Genomic DNA, 13,432 nt, shown 5'->3' on the forward strand with positions numbered 1-13,432 from the left:
GGGCCCAAGGGATACAGAAAACTTGATGTGAAGCAACGGAATCTAAAACTGGAATCACAGGAGAAGTTCAAATCATAGAAAGTTAGAGTGTCAGCCCTCTTGTACTTAAGCCGACATTGTGCCTTTTGTATTAAATTCAGATGCAATTTCTGTGTTTCATCGTCAATAAGTAGGTCCAAGGGATACAGTAAACCTGAAGTGAAGAATCGGAATCTTAATCTGGCCACAGAGGAGTGGTTCAAATCATAGAAAGTTAGAGTGTCAGTCCTCTTGTACTTAAGTCGGCATTGTGCCTTTTGTATTAAATTCGGATAAAATTTCTGTGTTGCATCGTCAATGAGAAGGTCGAAGGGATACAGTAAACCTGTAGTGAAGCATCGGCATCTGAGAATGGACTCACAGGAGAGGTTCAAATCATACAAAGTTAGAGTGTCAGTCGTCTTGTACTTAAGTCGGCATTGTGCCTTTTGTATTAAATTCGTATGCAATTTCTGTGTTTCATCGTGATTAAGAAGGTCCAAAGGATACAGTTAACCTGAAGTGAAGCATCGGAATCTAAAACTGGAATCACAGGAGAGGTTCAAATCATAGAATGTTAGAGTGTCAGTCCTCTTGTACTTAAGCCGGCATTGTGCCTTTTGTATTAAATTCGGATGCAATGTCTGTGTTTCATCGTCAATAAGAATGTCCAAGGGATACAGTTAACCTGAAGTAAAGCATCGGAATCTAAATCTGGCCTCAGAGGAGTGGTTCAAATCATAGATAGTTAGTGTGTCAGTCCTCTTGTACTTAAGTCGGCATTGTGCATTTTGTATTAAATTCGTATGCAATTTCTAAGTTTCATCGTCAATAAGAAGGTCCAAGGGATCCAGTAAACCTGAAGTGAAGCATCGGAATCTAAAACTGGACTCACAGGAGAGGTTCAAATCACAGCAACTTAGAGTGTCAGTCCACTTGTACGTAAGTCAGAATTGTGCCTTTTGTATTAAATTCGGATGAAATTGCTGTGGTTCATCATCAATAAGTAGGTCCAAGAGATACAGTAAACCTCAAGTGAAGCATCGGAATCTAAAACTGGACTCTCAGGAGAAGTTCAAATCATCGAAAGTTAAAGTGTCAGTCCTCTTGTACTTAAGTCGGCATTGTGCCTTTTGCATTAAATTCGGATGCAATGTCTGTGTTTCATCGTCAATAAGAATGTCCAAGGGATACAGTTAACCTGAAGTAAAGCATCGGAATCTAAATCTGGCCTCAGAGGAGTGGTTCAAATCATAGATAGTTAGTGTGTCAGTCCTCTTGTACTTAAGTCGGCATTGTGCATTTTGTATTAAATTCGTATGCAATTTCTAAGTTTCATCGTCAATAAGAAGGTCCAAGGGATCCAGTAAACCTGAAGTGAAGCATCGGAATCTAAAACTGGACTCACAGGAGAGGTTCAAATCATCGAACATTACGGTGTCAGTCCTCTTGTACTTAAGTCGGCATTGTGCCTTTTGTATTAAATTCTGATGCAATTTCTGTGTTTCATCGTCAATAAGAAGGTCGGAGAGATACAGTAAACCTGAAGTGAAGCATCGGAATCTAAAACTGGACTCACAGGAGAGGTTCAAATCATCGAAAGTTAGAGTGTCAGTCCTCTTGTACTTAAGTCGGCATTGTGCCTTTTGCATTAAATTCGGATGCAATTTCTGTGTTTCATCGTCAATAAGAAGGTCCAAGGGATACAGTAAACCTGAAGCGAAGCATCAGAATCTAAAACTGGACTCACAGGAGAGGTTCAAATCATAGAGAGTTAGAGTGTCAGTTCACTTGTACGTAAGTCAGAATTGTGCTTTTGTATTAAATTCGGATGCAATTGCTGTGGTTCATCATCAATAAGTAGGTCCAAGAGATACAGTAAACATGAAGTGATGCATCGGAATCTAAAACTGGACTCACAGGAGAAGTTCAAATCATCGAAAGTTAGAGTGTCAGTCTTCTTGTACTTAAGTCGGCATTGGGCCTGTTGTATTAAATTCGGATGCAATTTCTGTGTTTCATCGTCAATAAGAAGGTCCAAGGGATACAGTAAACCTGAAGTGAAGCATCGGAATCTAAAACTGGACTCACAGGAGAGTTTCGAATCATAGAAAGTAAGAGTGTCAGTCCTCTTGTACTTAAGTCAGCATTGTGCCTTTTGTATTAAATTCGGATGCAATTTCTGTGTTTCATCGACAATTAGAAGGTCCAAGGGATACAGTAAACATGAAGTGAAGCATCGGAATCTAAAACTGGACTCACAGTAGAGGTTCAAATCATAGAAAGTTAGAGTGTCAGTCCGCTTGTACTTAAGTCGGCATTGTGCCTTTTGTATTAAATTCGGATGCAATTTCTGTGTTTCATCGTCAATAAGAAGGTCCAAGGGATACAGTAAACCTGAAGTAAAGCATCGGAATCTAAAACTGGACTCACAGGACAGGTTCAAATCATAGAAAGTTAGAGTGTCAGTCCTCTTGTACTTAACTCGGCATTGTGACTTTTGTCTTAAATTCGGATGCAATTTCTGTGTTTGATCGTCAATAAGAAGGCCCAAGGGATACAGTAAACCTGAAGTGAAGCATCGGAATCTAAAACTGGAATAACAGGAGAAGTTCAAATCATAGAAAGTTAGAGTGTCAGTCATCTTGTACTTAAGCCGGCGTTGTGCCTTTTGTATTAAATTCGGATGCAATTTCTGTGTTTCATCGTCAATAAGTAGGCCCACGGGATACAGTAAACCTGAAGTGAAGCATCGGAATCTAAAACTGGCCTCACAGGAGTGGTTCAAATCATAGAAAATTAGAGTGTCAGTCATCTTGAACTTAAGCCGGCGTTGTGCCTTTTGTATTAAATTCGGATGCAATTTCTGTGTTTCATCGTGAATAAGAAGTTCCAAGGGATACAGCACATCTGAAGTGAAGCATCGGAATCTAAAACTGGACTCACAGGAGAGGTTCAAATCATAGAAAGTTAGAGTGTCAGTCCTCTTGTACTTAAGTCGGCATTGTGCATTTTGTATTAAATTCGGATGCAATTTCTGTGTTTCATCGTCAATAAGAAGGTCCAAGGGATAGAGTTAACCTGAAGTGAAGCATCGGAATCTAAACCTGGAATCACAGGAGAGGTTCAAATCATAGAAAGTTAGAGTGTCAGTCCTCGTGTACTTAAGTCGGCATTGTGCCTTTTGCACTAAATTCGGATGCAATTTCTGTGTTTCATCGTCAATAAGAAGGTCCAAGGGATACAGTAAACCTGAAGTGTAGCATCGGAATTAGAAACTGGACTCACAGGAGAGCTTCAAATCATAGAAAGTTAGGGTGTCAGTCCTCTTGTACTTAAGTCGGCATTGTGCCTTTTGTATTAAATTCGGATGCAATTTCTGTGTTTCATCGTCAATAAGAAGGTCCAAGGGATACAGTAAACCTGAAGTGAAGCATCGGAATCTAAAACTGGCCTCACAGGAGTGGTTCTAATCATAGAAAGTTAGAGTGTCAGTCCTCTTGTACTTAAGTCGGCAATGTGCCTTTTGTATTATATTCGTATGCAATTTCTGTGTTTCATCGTCAATAAGAAGGTCCAAGTGATACAGTAAACTTGAAGTGAAGCATCGGAATATAAACTGGACTCACAGGAGTGGCTCAGATCATAGAAAGCTAAAGTGTAAGTCCTCTTATACTTAAGTCGGCATTGTGCATTTTGTATTAAATTCGGATGCAATTTCTGTGTTTCATCGTCAATAAGAAGGTCCAAGGGATACAGTAAACCTGAAGTGAAGCATCGGAATCTAAAACTGGCCTCACAGGAGTGGTTCTAATCATAGGAAGTTAGAGTGTCAGTCCTCTTGTACCTAAGTCGGCATTGTGCATTTTGTATTAAATTCGGATGCAATTTCTGTGTTTCAGCATCATTAAGAGGGCCCAAGGGATACAGAAAACTTGATGTGAAGCAACGGAATCTAAAACTGGAATCACAGGAGAAGTTCAAATCATAGAAAGTTAGAGTGTCAGCCCTCTTGTACTTAAGCCGACATTGTGCCTTTTGTATTAAATTCAGATGCAATTTCTGTGTTTCATCGTCAATAAGTAGGTCCAAGGGATACAGTAAACCTGAAGTGAAGAATCGGAATCTTAATCTGGCCACAGAGGAGTGGTTCAAATCATAGAAAGTTAGAGTGTCAGTCCTCTTGTACTTAAGTCGGCATTGTGCCTTTTGTATTAAATTCGGATAAAATTTCTGTGTTGCATCGTCAATGAGAAGGTCGAAGGGATACAGTAAACCTGTAGTGAAGCATCGGCATCTGAGAATGGACTCACAGGAGAGGTTCAAATCATACAAAGTTAGAGTGTCAGTCGTCTTGTACTTAAGTCGGCATTGTGCCTTTTGTATTAAATTCGTATGCAATTTCTGTGTTTCATCGTGATTAAGAAGGTCCAAAGGATACAGTTAACCTGAAGTGAAGCATCGGAATCTAAAACTGGAATCACAGGAGAGGTTCAAATCATAGAATGTTAGAGTGTCAGTCCTCTTGTACTTAAGCCGGCATTGTGCCTTTTGTATTAAATTCGGATGCAATGTCTGTGTTTCATCGTCAATAAGAATGTCCAAGGGATACAGTTAACCTGAAGTAAAGCATCGGAATCTAAATCTGGCCTCAGAGGAGTGGTTCAAATCATAGATAGTTAGTGTGTCAGTCCTCTTGTACTTAAGTCGGCATTGTGCATTTTGTATTAAATTCGTATGCAATTTCTAAGTTTCATCGTCAATAAGAAGGTCCAAGGGATCCAGTAAACCTGAAGTGAAGCATCGGAATCTAAAACTGGACTCACAGGAGAGGTTCAAATCACAGCAACTTAGAGTGTCAGTCCACTTGTACGTAAGTCAGAATTGTGCCTTTTGTATTAAATTCGGATGAAATTGCTGTGGTTCATCATCAATAAGTAGGTCCAAGAGATACAGTAAACCTCAAGTGAAGCATCGGAATCTAAAACTGGACTCTCAGGAGAAGTTCAAATCATCGAAAGTTAAAGTGTCAGTCCTCTTGTACTTAAGTCGGCATTGTGCCTTTTGCATTAAATTCGGATGCAATGTCTGTGTTTCATCGTCAATAAGAATGTCCAAGGGATACAGTTAACCTGAAGTAAAGCATCGGAATCTAAATCTGGCCTCAGAGGAGTGGTTCAAATCATAGATAGTTAGTGTGTCAGTCCTCTTGTACTTAAGTCGGCATTGTGCATTTTGTATTAAATTCGTATGCAATTTCTAAGTTTCATCGTCAATAAGAAGGTCCAAGGGATCCAGTAAACCTGAAGTGAAGCATCGGAATCTAAAACTGGACTCACAGGAGAGGTTCAAATCATCGAACATTACGGTGTCAGTCCTCTTGTACTTAAGTCGGCATTGTGCCTTTTGTATTAAATTCTGATGCAATTTCTGTGTTTCATCGTCAATAAGAAGGTCGGAGAGATACAGTAAACCTGAAGTGAAGCATCGGAATCTAAAACTGGACTCACAGGAGAGGTTCAAATCATCGAAAGTTAGAGTGTCAGTCCTCTTGTACTTAAGTCGGCATTGTGCCTTTTGCATTAAATTCGGATGCAATTTCTGTGTTTCATCGTCAATAAGAAGGTCCAAGGGATACAGTAAACCTGAAGCGAAGCATCAGAATCTAAAACTGGACTCACAGGAGAGGTTCAAATCATAGAGAGTTAGAGTGTCAGTTCACTTGTACGTAAGTCAGAATTGTGCTTTTGTATTAAATTCGGATGCAATTGCTGTGGTTCATCATCAATAAGTAGGTCCAAGAGATACAGTAAACATGAAGTGATGCATCGGAATCTAAAACTGGACTCACAGGAGAAGTTCAAATCATCGAAAATTAGAGTGTCAGTCTTCTTGTACTTAAGTCGGCATTGGGCCTGTTGTATTAAATTCGGATGCAATTTCTGTGTTTCATCGTCAATAAGAAGGTCCAAGGGATACAGTAAACCTGAAGTGAAGCATCGGAATCTAAAACTGGACTCACAGGAGAGTTTCGAATCATAGAAAGTAAGAGTGTCAGTCCTCTTGTACTTAAGTCAGCATTGTGCCTTTTGTATTAAATTCGGATGCAATTTCTGTGTTTCATCGACAATTAGAAGGTCCAAGGGATACAGTAAACATGAAGTGAAGCATCGGAATCTAAAACTGGACTCACAGTAGAGGTTCAAATCATAGAAAGTTAGAGTGTCAGTCCGCTTGTACTTAAGTCGGCATTGTGCCTTTTGTATTAAATTCGGATGCAATTTCTGTGTTTCATCGTCAATAAGAAGGTCCAAGGGATACAGTAAACCTGAAGTGAAGCATCGGAATCCAAAACTGGACTCACAGTAGAGGTTCTAATCATAGAGAGGTAGAGTGTCAGTCCTCTTGTACTTAATTCGTTATTGTGCCTTTTGTATTAAATTCGGATGCAATTTCTGTGTTTCATCGTCAATAAGAAGGTCCAAGGGATACAGTAAACCTGAAGTGAAGCATCGGAATCTCAAACTGGACTCACAGGGGAGGTTCAAATCATATAAAGTTAGAGTGTCAGTCCTCTTGTACTTAAGTCAGCATTGTGCCTTTTGTTTTAAATTCGGATGCAATCTCTGTGTTTCATCGTCAATAAGAAGGTCCAAGGGTTACAGTAAACCTGAAGTCAAACATCGAAATCTAAAACTGCACTCACAGGAGAGGTTCAAATCGTAGAAAGTTAGGGTGTCAGTCCTCTTGTACTTAAGTCGGCAATGTGCCTTTTGTATTAAATTCGGATGCAATTTCTGTGTTTCACCGTCAATAAGAAGGTCCAAGGGTTACAGTAAACCTGAAGTGAAGCATCGGAATCTAAAACTGGACTCACAGGAGAATTTCAAATCATAGAAAGTTAGAGTGTCAGTCCTCTTGTACTTAAGTCGGCATTGTGCCTTTTGCATTAATTTCGGGTGCAATTTCTGTGCTTCATCGTCAATAAGAAGGTCCAAGGTATACAGTAAACCTGAAGCGAAGCATCGGAATCTAAAACTGGACTCACAGGAGAGGTTCAAATCATAGAGAGTTAGAGTGTCAGTCCACTTGTACGTAAGTCAGAATTGTGCCTTTTGTATTAAATTCGGATGCAATTGCTGTGTTTCATCATCAATAAGAAGGTCCAAGGGATACAGTTAACCTGAAGTGAAGCATCGGAATCTAAAACTGGACTCACAGGAAAAGTTCAAATCATCGAAAGTTAGAGTGCTAGTCCTCTTGTACTTAAGTCGGCTTTGTGCCTGTTGTATTCAATTCTGATGCAATTTCTGTGTTTCATCGTCAATAAGAAGGTCCAAGGGGTACAGTAAACCTGAAGTGAAGAATCGGAATCTAAAACTGGACTCACAGGAGAGGTTCAAATAATCGAAATTTAGAGTGTCAGTCCTCTCGTACTTAAGTCGGCATTGTGCCTTTTGTATTGAATTTGGATGCAATTTCTGTGTTTCATCGTCAATAAGAAGGTCCAAGTTATACAGTAAACCTGAAGTGAAGCATCGGAATCTAAAACTGGACTCACAGGAGAGGTTCAAATCATAGAAAGTTAGAGTGTCAGTCCTCTTGTACTTAATTCGGCATTGTGCCTTTTGTATTAAATTCGGATGCAATTTCTGTGTTTCATCGTCAATAAGAAGGTCCAATGGATACAGTAAACCTGAAGTGAAGCATCGGAATCTAAAACTGGACTCACAGGAGAGGTTCAAATCATAGAAAGTTAGAGTGTCAGTTCTCTTGTACTTAAGTCGGCATTGTGCCTTTTGTATTAAATTCGGATGCAATTTCTGTGTTTCATCGTCAATAAGAAGGTCCAAGGGATACAGTAAACCTGAACTGAAGCATCGGAATCTCAAACTGGACTCACAGGGGAGAAACAAATCATATAAAGTTTGAGTGTCTGTCCTCTTGTACTTAAGTCGGCATTGTGCCTTTTGTATTAAATTCGGATGCAATTTCTGTGTTTCATCGTCAATAAGAATGTCCAAGGGTTACAGTAAACCTGAAGTGAAGCATCGGAATCTAAAACTGGTCTCACAGGAGAGGATCAAATCATAGAAAGTTAGAGTCTCATTCCTCTTGTTCTTAAGTCGGCATTGTGCCTTTCGTATTAAATTCGGATGCAATTTCTGTGTTTCATCGTCAATAAGAAGGTCCAAGGGATACAGTAAACCTGAAGTGAAGCCTCAGAATCTAAAACTGGAATCACAGAAGAGGTTCAAATCATAGAAAGTTAGAGTGTCAGTCCTCTTGTACTTACGTCGGCATTGTGCCTTTTGTATTATATTCGGATGCAATTTCTGTGTTTCATCGTCAATAAGAAGGTCCAAGGGATACGGTAAACCTGAAGTGAAGCATCGGAATCTCAAACTGGACTCACAGGGGAGGTTCAAATCATATAAAGTTAGAGTGTCAGTCCTCTTGTACTTAAGTCGGCATTGTGCCTTTTGTAATAAATTCGGATGCAATTTCTGTGTTTCATCGTCAATAAGAAGGTCCAAGCGATACAGTAAACCTGAAGTGAAGCATCGGAATCTAAAAATGGACTTACAGGAGAGGTTCAAATCATAGAAAGTTAGAGTGTCAGTCCACTTGTACTTAAGTGGGCATTGTGCCTTTTGTATTAAATTTGGATGCAATTTCTGTGTTTCATCCTCAATAAGAAGGTCCAAGGGATACAGTAAACCTGAAGTGAAGCTTCGGAATCTGATACTGGACTCACAGGAGAGGTTCAAATCATCGAACATTACGGTGTCAGTCCTCTTGTACTTAAGTCGGCATTGTGCATTTTGTATTAAATTCGGATGCATTTTCTGTGTTTCATCGTCAATAAGAAGGTCCAAGGGATACAGTAAACCTGAAGTGAAGCATCGGAATCTAAAACTGGACACACAGGAGAGGTTCAAATCATCGAAAGTTAGAGTGTCAGTCCTCTTTAATTTAAGTCGGCATTGTGCCTTTTGCATTAGATTCGGATGCAATTTCTGTGTTTCATGGTCAATAAGAAGGTCCAAGGGATACAGTAAACCTGAAGCGAAGCATCGGAATCTAAAACTGGACTGACAGGAGAGGTTCAAATCATAGAGAGTTAAAGTAACAGTCCACTTGTACGTAAGTCAGAATTGTGCCTTTTGTATTAAATTCGGATGCAATTGCTGTGGTTCATCATCAATAAGTAGGTCCAAGGCATACAGTAAACTTGAAGTGAAGCATCGGAATCTAAAACTGGACTCACAGGAGAAGTTCAAATCATCGAAAGTTAGAGTGTCAGTCCTCTTGTACTTAAGTCGGCATTGTGCCTTTTGTAATAAATTCGGATGCAATTTCTGTGTTTCATCGTCAATAAGAAGGTCCAAGCGATACAGTAAACCTGAAGTGAAGCATCGGAATCTAAAAATGGACTTACAGGATAGGTTCAAATCATAGAAAGTTAGAGTGTCAGTCCACTTGTACTTAAGTGGGCATTGTGCCTTTTGTATTAAATTTGGATGCAATTTCTGTGTTTCATCGTCAATAAGAAGGTCCAAGGGATACAGTAAACCTGAAGTGAAGCTTCGGAATCTGAAACTGGACTCACAGGAGAGGTTCAAATCATCGAACATTATGGTGTCAGTCCTCTTGTACTTAAGTCGGCATTGTGCCTTTTGTATTAAATTCGGATGCATTTTCTGTGTTTCATCGTCAATAAGAAGGTCCAAGGGATACAGTAAACCTGAAGTGAAGCACCGGAATCTAAAACTGGACTCACAGGAGAGGTTCAAATCATCGAAAGTTAGAGTGTCAGTTCTCTTGTACTTAAGTCGGCATTGTGCCTTTTGCATTAAATTCGGATGCAATTTCTGTGTTTCATCGTCAATAAGAAGGTCCAAGGGATACAGTAAACCTGAAGCGAAGCATCAGATGCTAAAACTGGACTCACAGGAGAGGTTCAAATCATAGAGAATTAGAGTGTCAGTTCATTTGTACGTAAGTCAGAATTGTGCTTTTGTATTAAATTCAGATGCAATTGCTGGGGTTCATCATCATAAGTAGGTCCAAGAGATACAGTAAACCTGAAGTGATGCATCGGAATCTAAAACTGGACTCACAGGAGAAGTTCAAATCATCGAAAGTTAGAGTGTCAGTCTTCTTGTACTTAAGTCGGCATTGGGTATGTTGTATTAAATTCGGATGCAATTTCTGTGTTTCATCGTCAATAAGAAGGTCCAAGGGATACAGTAAACCTGAAGTGAAGCATCGGAATCTAAAACTGGACTCACAGGAGAGTTTCAAATCATAGAAAGTTAGAGTGTCAGTCCTCTTGTACTTAAGTCAGCACTGTGCCTTTTGTATTAAATTCGGATGCAATGTCTGTGTTTCATCGACAATTAGAAGGTCCAAGGGATACAGTAAACATGAAGTGAAGCATCGGAATCTAAAACTGGACTCACAGGAGAGGTTCAAATCATAGAAAGTTAGAGTGTCAGTCTGCTTGTACTTAAGTCGGCATTGTGCCTTTTGTATTAAATTCGGATGCAATTTCTGTGTTTCATCGTCAATAAGAAGGTCCAAGGGATACAGTAAACCTGAAGTGAAGCATCGGAATCCAAAACTGGACTCACAGTAGAGGTTCTAATCATAGAGAGTTAGAGTGTCAGTCCTCTTGTACTTAAGTCGTTATTGTGCCTTTTGTATTAAATTCGGATGCAATTTCTGTGTTTCATCGTCAATAAGATGGTCCAAGGGATACAGTAAACCTGAAGTGAAGCATCGGAATCTCAAACTGGACTCACAGGGGAGGTTCAAATCATATAAAGTTAGAGTGTCAGTCCTCTTGTACTTAAGTCAGCATTGTGCCTTTTGTTTTAAATTCGGATGCAATTTCTGTGTTTCATCGTCAATAAGAAGTTCCAAGGTTACAGTAAACCTGAAGTCAAGCATCGAAATCCAAAACTGCACTCACAGGAGAGGTTCAAATCGTAGAAAGTTAGAGTGTCAGTCCTCTTGTACTTAAGTCGGCATTGTGCCTTTTGTATTAAATTCGGATGCAATTTCTGTGTTTCATCGTCAATAAGAAGGTCCAAGGGATATAGTAAACCTGAAGTGAAGCATCGGAATCTAAAACTGGACTCACAGGAGAGGTTCAAATCATAGAAAGTTAGATTGTCAGTTCTCTTGTACTTCAGTCGGCATTGTTCCTTTTGTATTAAATTCGGATGCAATTTCTGTGTTTCATCGTCAATAAGAAGGTCCAAGGGATACAGTAAACCTGAAGTGAGGCATCGGAATCCCAAACTGGACTCACAGGGGAGAAACAAATCATATAAAGTTAGAGTGTCAGTCCTCTTGTACTTAAGTCGGCATTGTGCCTTTTGTATTAAATTTGGATGCAATTTCTGTGTTTCATCGTCAATAAGAAGGTCCAAGGGATACAGTAAACCTGAAGTGAAGCTTCGGAATCTGAAACTGGACTCACAGGAGAGGTACAAACCATCGAACATTACGGTGTCAGTCCTCTTGTACTTAAGTCGGCATTGTGCCTTTTGTATTACATTCGGATGCATTTTCTGTGTTTCATCGTCAATAAGAAGGTCCAAGGGATACAGTAAACCTGAAGTGAACCATCGGAATCTAAAACTGGACTCACAGGAGAGGTTCAAATCATCGAAAGTTAGAGTGTCAGTCCTCTTTAATTTAAGTCGGCATTGTGCCTTTTGCATTAAATTCGGATTCAATTTCTGTGTTTCATGGTCAATAAGAAGGTCCAAGGGATACAGTAAACCTGAAGCGAAGCATCGGAATCTAAAACTGGACTGACAGGAGAGGTTCAAATCATAGAGAGTTAGAGTGTCAGTCCACTTGTACGTAAGTCAGAATTGTGCCTTTTGTATTAAATTCGGATGCAATTGCTGTGGTTCATCATCTATTAGTAGGTCCAAGGGATACAGTAAACTTGAAGTGAAGCATCGGAATCTAAAACTGGACTCACAGGAGAAGTTCAAATCATCGAAAGTTAGAGTGTGAGTCCTCTTGTACTTAAGTCGGCATTGTGCCTTTTGTAATAAATTCGGAAGCAATTTCTGTGTTTCATCGTCAAAAAGAAGGTCCAAGCTATACAGTAAACCTGAAGTGAAGCATCGGAATCTAAAAATGGACTTACAGGAGAGGTTCAAATCATAGAAAGTTAGAGTGTCAGTCCACTTGTACTTAAGTGGGAATTGTGCCTTTTGTATTAAATTTGGATGCAATTTCTGTGTTTCATCGTCAATAAGAAGGTCCAAGGGATACAGTAAACCTGAAGTGAAGCTTCGGAATCTGACACTGGACTCACAGGAGAGGTTCAAATCATCGAACATTACGGTGTCAGTCCTCTTGTACTTAAGTCGAAATTGTGCCTTTTGTATTAAATTCGGATGCATTTTCTGTGTTTCATCGTCAATAAGAAGGTCCAAGAGATACAGTAAACCTGAAGTGAAGCATCGGAATCTAAAACTGGACTCACAGGAGAGGTTCAAATCATCGAAAGTTAGAGTGTCAGTTCTCTTGTACTTAAGTCGAAATTGTGCCTTTTGCATTAAATTCGGATGCAATTTCTGTGTTTCATCGTTAATAAGAAGGTCCAAGGGATACAGTAAACCTGAAGCGAAGCATCAGAATCTAAAACTGGACTCACAGGAGAGGTTCAAATCATAGAGAGTTTGAGTGTCAGTTCACTTGTACGTAAGTCAGAATTGTGCTTTTGTATTAAATTCGGATGCAATTGCTGTGGTTCATCATCAATAAGTAGGTCCAAGAGATACAGTAAACCTGAAGTGATGCATCGGAATCTAAAACTGGACTCACAGGAGAAGTTCAAATCATCGAAAGTTAGAGTGTCAGTCTTCTTGTACTTAAGTCGGCATTGGGCCTGTTGTATTAAATTCGGATGCAATTTCTGTGTTTCATCGTCAATAAGAAGGTCCAAGGGATACAGTAAACCTGAAGTGAAGCATCGGAATCTAAAACTGGACTCACAGGAGAGTTTCAAATCATAGAAAGTTAGAGTGTCAGTCCTCTTGTACTTAAGTCAGCATTGTGCCTTTTGTATTAAATTCGGATGCAATTTCTGTGTTTCATCGACAATTAGAAGGTCCTAGGGATACAGTAAACATGAAGTGAAGCATCGGAATCTAAAACTGGACTCACAGGAGAGGTTCAAATCATAGAAAGTTAGAGTGTCCGTCCGCTTGTACTTAAGTCGGCATTGTGCCTTTTGTATTAAATTCGGATGCAATTTCTGTGTTTCATCGTCAGTAAGAAGGTCCAAGGGATACAGTAAACCTGAAGTGAAGCATCGGAATCCAAAACTGGACTCACAGGAGAATTTCAAATCATAGAAAGTTAGAGTGTCAGTCCTCTT

This window comes from Schistocerca serialis, chromosome 3 (assembly GCF_023864345.2).
Source record: "Schistocerca serialis cubense isolate TAMUIC-IGC-003099 chromosome 3, iqSchSeri2.2, whole genome shotgun sequence".
NCBI classification, from domain to species: domain Eukaryota; kingdom Metazoa; phylum Arthropoda; class Insecta; order Orthoptera; family Acrididae; genus Schistocerca; species Schistocerca serialis.